Consider the following 6435-nt stretch of genomic DNA (forward strand, 5'->3'; position numbering starts at 1 on the left):
TGCTCAAATCATCTATGAAGGTCAGAAAATAATGATACCCGCCGCGAGCTTCAACACTCATCGGACCGCATACATTGGTATGTATTATTTCCAACAAGTCATTAGCTCGCTCCATTGTTCCAGAGAACAGAGTTTTAGTCATCTTGCCCATGAGGCATGGTTCGCAAGTATCAAATGGTTCATAATCAAGTGATTCCAAAAGTCCATCTGCATGGAGTTTCTTCATGCGGTTTACACCAATATGACCTAAACGGCAGTGCCACAAATATGTTGCACTATCATTATCAACTTTGCATCTTTTGGCATCAATATTATGAATATGTGTATCACTACGATCGAGATTCAATAAACCATTTATATTGGGTGTATGACCATAGTAGGTTTTATTCATGTAAACAGAACAACAATTATTCTCTGACTTAAATGAATAACTGTATCATAATAAACATGATCCAATCATATTCATGCTCAACGCAAACACCAAATAACATTTATTTAGGTCCAACACTAATCCCGAAGGTAAAGGGAGTGTGCGATGGTGATCTTATCAACCTTGGAATCACTTCCAACACACATCGTCACCTCGCCCTTAACTAGTCTCTATTCATTTTGCAACTCCTGTTTCGAGTTACTAATCTTAGCAACTGAACCGGTATCAAATACCCCGGGGTTACTATGAACACTAGTAAAGTACACACCAATAACTTGTATATCAAATATACCGTTGTTCACTTTTCCATCCTTCTTATCCGCCAAGTATTTGGGGTAGTTCCGCTTCCAGTGACCATTTCCTTTGCAGTAGTAGCACTCGGTTTCAGGCTTAGGTCTAGCTTTGGGCTTCTTTCGGGAATGGCAACTTGCTTGCCATTCTTCTTGGAGTTCCCTTTCTTTTCCTTTGCCCTTTTTCTTGAAACTAGTGGTCTTGTTAACCATCAACACTTGATGCTCTTTCTTGATTTCTACCTTCACCGATTTCAGCATCACGAAGAGCTCGGGAATCTTTTTCTTTATCCCTTGCACATTATAGTTCATCACGGAGTTCTAGTAGCTTGGTGATAGTGACTAGAGAACTCTATCAATCACTATCTTATCTGGAAGATTAACTCCCACTTGATTCAAGCGATTGTAGTGCCCAGACATTCTGAGCACATGCTCACTAGCTGAGCTATTCTCCTCCATCTTGTAGGCAAAGTACTTGTCAGAGGTCTCATACCTCTCGACGCGGGCATGAGTCTGAAATACCAATTTCAGCTCTTGGAACATCTCATATGCTCCATGGTGTTCAAAACGTCTTTAAAGCCCCGATCTAAGCCGTAAAGCATGGCACACTAAACTATCAAGTAGTCGTCATATCGAGCTTGCCAAACGTTCATAACGTCTGCATCTGCTCCTGCAATAGGTCTGTCACCTAGCGGTGCATCAAGGACATAATTCTTCTGTGCAGCAATGAGGATAATCCTCAGATCAAGACCCAGTCCGTATCATTGCTACTATCATCTTTCAACTTAGTTTTCTCTAGGAACATATCAAAAACATAGGAGAGCTACAGCACGAGCTATTGATCTACAACATAATTTGCAAATACTATCAGGACTAAGTTCATGATAAATTAAGTTCAATTAATCAAATTACTTAAGAACTCCCACTTAGATAGACATCCCTCAAGTCATCTAAAGGATACGTGATCCAAATCAACTAAACCATGTCCGATCATCACATGAGATGGAGTAGTCATCAATGGTGAACATCTCTATGTTGATCATATCTACTATATGATTCACGTTCGACCTTTCGGTCTCCAGTGTTCCGAGGCCATGTCTGTACATGCCAGGCTCGTCAAGTTTAACCCGAGTATTCTGCATGTGCAATACTGTCTTGCACCCGTTGTATGTGAACGTAGAGCTTATCACACCCGATCATCACGTGGTGTCTCGGCACGACGAACTGTCGCAACGGTGCATACTCAGGGAGAACACTTGTACCTTGAAATTTTAGTAAGGGATCATCTTATAATGCTACCGCGGTACTAAGCAAAATAAGATGCATAATAGATAAACATCACATGCAATCAAAATATGTGACATGATATGGCCATCATCATCTTGTGACTTTGATCTCCATCTCCAAAGCACCGTCATGATCTCCATCGTCACCGGCTTGACACCTTGATCTCCATCATAGCGTCGTGGTCATCTCGCCAACTATTGCTTCTACAACTATCGCTAACGCATAGTGATAAAGTAAAGAAATTACATGGTGTTTGCATTTCATATAATAAAGCGACAACCATAAGGCTCCTGCCAGTTGCCGATAACTTTTACAAAACATGATCATCTCATACAACAACGTATATCACATAATGTCTTGACCATATCACATAACAACATGCCCTGCAAAAACAAGTTAGACGTCCTCTACTTTGTTGTTGCAAGTTTTACGTGGTTGCTACGGGCTTCTAGCAAGAACCGTTCTTACCTACGCATCAAAACCACAATGGTGTTTCGTCAAGTTTGTTGTTTTAACCTTCAACAAGGACCAGCCGTAGTCAAATTCGATTCAACTAAAGTTGAAGAAACAGACACCCGCCAGCCACCTTTATGCAAAACTAGTTGCATGTCTGTTGGTGGATCCGGTCTCATGAACATGGTCATGTAAGGTTGGTCCGGGCCACTTCATCCAACAATACCACCGAATCAAAAAAAGACGTTGGTGGTAAGCAGTATGACTATCACCGCCCACAACTCTTTCTGTTCTACTCGTGCATATCATCTACGCATAGACCTGGCTCGGATGCCACTGTTGGGAAATGTAGGATGCAATTTCAAAAAAATTCCTACGCTCACGCAGGATCTATCTAGGAGATGCATAGCAACGAGAGGGGAGAGTGTGTCTACGTACCCTCATAGATCGTTAAGCGGAAGCGTTTATGCGGTTGATGTAGTCGTACTCTTCACCATCCGATCACGATCCAACCGATCTAGTGCCAAACAGACGACACCTCCAAGTTTAGCACATGTGTGGCTCAATGACGTCTCGTCCTTCCTGATCCAGCAAGCGGGAGAGGAGAAGTAGATGGGATCACAACCAACACGACGACATGGTGGTGATGGTGGTGGTGGAACACCGACAGCGCTTCGCTAAGTGTCATCGGGACGAGGCGGTGGAACTATGGAGTAACGAGAGAGAGAGAGAGAGAGAGAGAGAGAGAGAGAGAGAGAGAGAGAGAGGGGCGCCAAGGGCTTGGTCTGTTCTCTTAGGGCACCCCCTCTGTCGGTGTCAAAACTGGCAGATCTCAGGTAGGGGGTCCCGAACTGTGCGTCTGAGGATCGAAGGTAACAGGAGACAGGGACACGATGTTTACCCAGGTTCGGGCCCTCTTGATGGAGGTAATACCCTACTTCCTGCTTGATTATCTTGGATGCATATGGGGTTTACAAGAGTTGATCTACCTCGAGATCGTATTGGCTAAACCCTAGATGTCTAGCCTGTCTGATTATCATCACCTCTGTGGACTAAACCCTCCAGTTTATATAGACATCGGAGGGGCCTAGGGTTGTATAGAGTCGGTTTACAGAGGAAGGAATCATCATATCCGAACGCCAAGCTTGCTTTCCACGCCAAGGAGAGTCCCATCGGAACACGGGAGGAAGTCTTCTGTATTGTAGCTTCACGACCCATTAGTCCGGCCCACGTCACCTAGCCCGGACGCCCGAGGACCCCTTAATCCAGGACTCCCTCAGTAGCCCTTGAACCAGGCTTCAATGACGATGTGTCCGGCGCGCAGATTGTCTTCGGCGTTGCAAGGCGGGTTCCTCCTCCGAATACTTCAAAGTAGTCCTCGAACACAGATAACGTGTCCGGCTCTGCAAAACAGGCACCACACACATCCGCGAAGAGTATAATATTTAACAAGTCCCATCTACTGACAACTTTTGTAGCGAGACATTACGTCCCTTCCTTGTTATTATTTCGAACCGTCTTTTAGCCTCTTGCTCCATGTTACGAGACGCGGTCTTTATTGGCACGTCTTGTCAAAGCAGAGATCGTGCCCCCTTATCACGGGGTTCTTATTAATACGGGCGTGGGTAATCCAACCGTGTCGTTTCACGATTCCTTAAGAATAGGCGAGTTTTAAGGCCCGTGAGGAGGCGTTCGATATTCATCGCCTTTATAAAGGGGTACAGACCCGTCTTTCTCCCCCACGCCTACCTCTTCCTCAGCCTTCCCAACCTCGAGCTCCAGCGCCCAGGTCTCGACTTAATTGCTACAAGCCTCCTAGTCATGTCCGGATCCAGCCCCCAAGGCAGGTGGGCAGCCTCCTCGGTCACAGAGGAGGATATCACGAAGCTCTGGGAGGTGAGGTACCTGACCGCGGAAATCCCCGACAGGCTCCCTGCTAAGGGACAGGTTATCCCTACACCAAAATCCGGCAAGAGGGTTGTATTCATCTCTCACTTCCTCCGCGGGCTAGGGTTCGCTCTCCACCCCTTCATTTGTGGCCTCATGTTCTATTACGGGCTAGATTTTCACGATCTAGCTCCGGACCCCTTTATTCACATCTCGGCGTTTATCGTCATGTGCGAGGCTTTTCTCCGCATTCCTCCGCACTTCGGCCTATGGCTCATGACTTTCAATGTGAAGCCGAAGGTAGTCGACGGGGAGCAAGCGGAGTGCAGCGGTGCTATGGTGAGCAAGCTCGCCAATACTATTTGGCCAAAAGGCACCTTCACGGAGACCTCCAACTTATGGCAGCGGGAGTGGTTTTATATCACCGAACCCCGTGGTACCAAATGGGCAACCACGCCTGCGTTCCGATCTGGCCCTCCATTATGACTCACATCGTGGATTAATAAGGGGCTGGACTAGGGATCAACTAACGAGGTGCAGATCCTGCAAAGTCATATCCAGAGCATCCTTGAAAAGGACACCGGCCTCATCAACGTGATCCAGGTAATGCTAGTCCGCCGGATCCTGCCGTGCCAGCGACGGCCTCTCCGCATGTGGGAGTTCAATCCGGAAGGACCACAGACCCTTCAGCACTTCTTCGGCACAACGCACAGAGGGATGTGGAAACTATTCTTCGGGACCCGAAAGCAGTGGCCGGATGCAACCGAGGACATCAGCCTCGACTGCAACCATCCGGATACCCCGGTAAGTGATACGTCTCCGTCGTATCTATAATTTTTGATTGTTCCATGCCAATATTCTACAACTTTTACATACTTTTGGCAACTTTTATACTATTTTTGGGACTAACATATTGATCCAGTGCCCAGTGCCAGTTCCTGTTTGTTGCATGTTTTTTGTTTCGCAGAAAATCCATATCAAACGGAGTCCAAACATGATAAAAACTGACGGAGATTTTTTTGGAATATATGTGAATTTTGGGAAGTGGAATCAACGCGAGACGATGCCCGAGGGCCCACGAGGGTGAGGGGCGCGCCCTGGGCCCTCGTGGCCACCCCGTAAGGAGGTTGGTGCCCTTCTTTCGCCGCAAGAAAGCCAATATCCAGATAAAAATCGTGTCCAAGTTTCAGCCAAATCGGAGTTACGGATCTCCGGGAATATAAGAAACGGTGAAAGGGTAGAATCAGGAAACGCAGAAACAGAGAGAGATAGATAGATTGATCCAATCTCGGAGGGGCTCTCACCCCTCTGCTGCCATGGAGGCCATGGGCCAGAGGGGAAACCCTTCTCCCATCTAGGGAGAAGGTCAAGGAAGAAGAAGAAGAAGGGGGGCCCTCTCCCCCTCTCTTCCGGTAGCGCCGGAACGCCGCCGGGGCCATCATCATCACCGCGATCTACACCAACACCTCCGTCATCTTCACCAACATCTTCATCACCTTCCCCCATCTATCTACAGCGGTCCACTCTCCCGCAACCCGCTGTACCCTCTACTTGAACATGGTGCTTTATTCTTCATATTATTATCCAATGATGTGTTGCCATCCTATGATGTCTGAGTAGATTTTCGTTGTCCTATCGGTAATTGGTGAATTGCTATGATTGGTTTAATTTGCTTGTGGTTACGTTGCTGTCCTTTGGTGCCCATCATATGAGCGCGCGCGTGGGTCACACTATAGGGTTAGTTGTATGTTGATAGGACTATGTATTGGAGGGCAAGAGTGACAGAAGCTTCAACCTAGCATAGAAATTGATGCATACGGGATTGAAGGGGGACCAATATATCTTAATGCTATGGTTGGGTTTTACCTTAATGAACGTTAGTAGTTGCGGATGCTTGCTAATAGTTCCAATCATAAGTGCATAGAATTCCAGGTCAGGGATGACATGCTAGCAGTGGCCTCTCCCACATAAAACTTGCTATCGGTCTAGTAAAGTAGTCAATTGCTTAGGGACAATTTTGCAACTCCTACCACCACTTTTCCACACTCGCTATACTAACTTTATTGCTTCTTTATCTAAACAGCCCCT

This window comes from Triticum aestivum, chromosome 5D (genome assembly GCF_018294505.1).
Source record: "Triticum aestivum cultivar Chinese Spring chromosome 5D, IWGSC CS RefSeq v2.1, whole genome shotgun sequence".
In the NCBI taxonomy this organism is placed as follows: Eukaryota; Viridiplantae; Streptophyta; class Magnoliopsida; order Poales; family Poaceae; genus Triticum; species Triticum aestivum.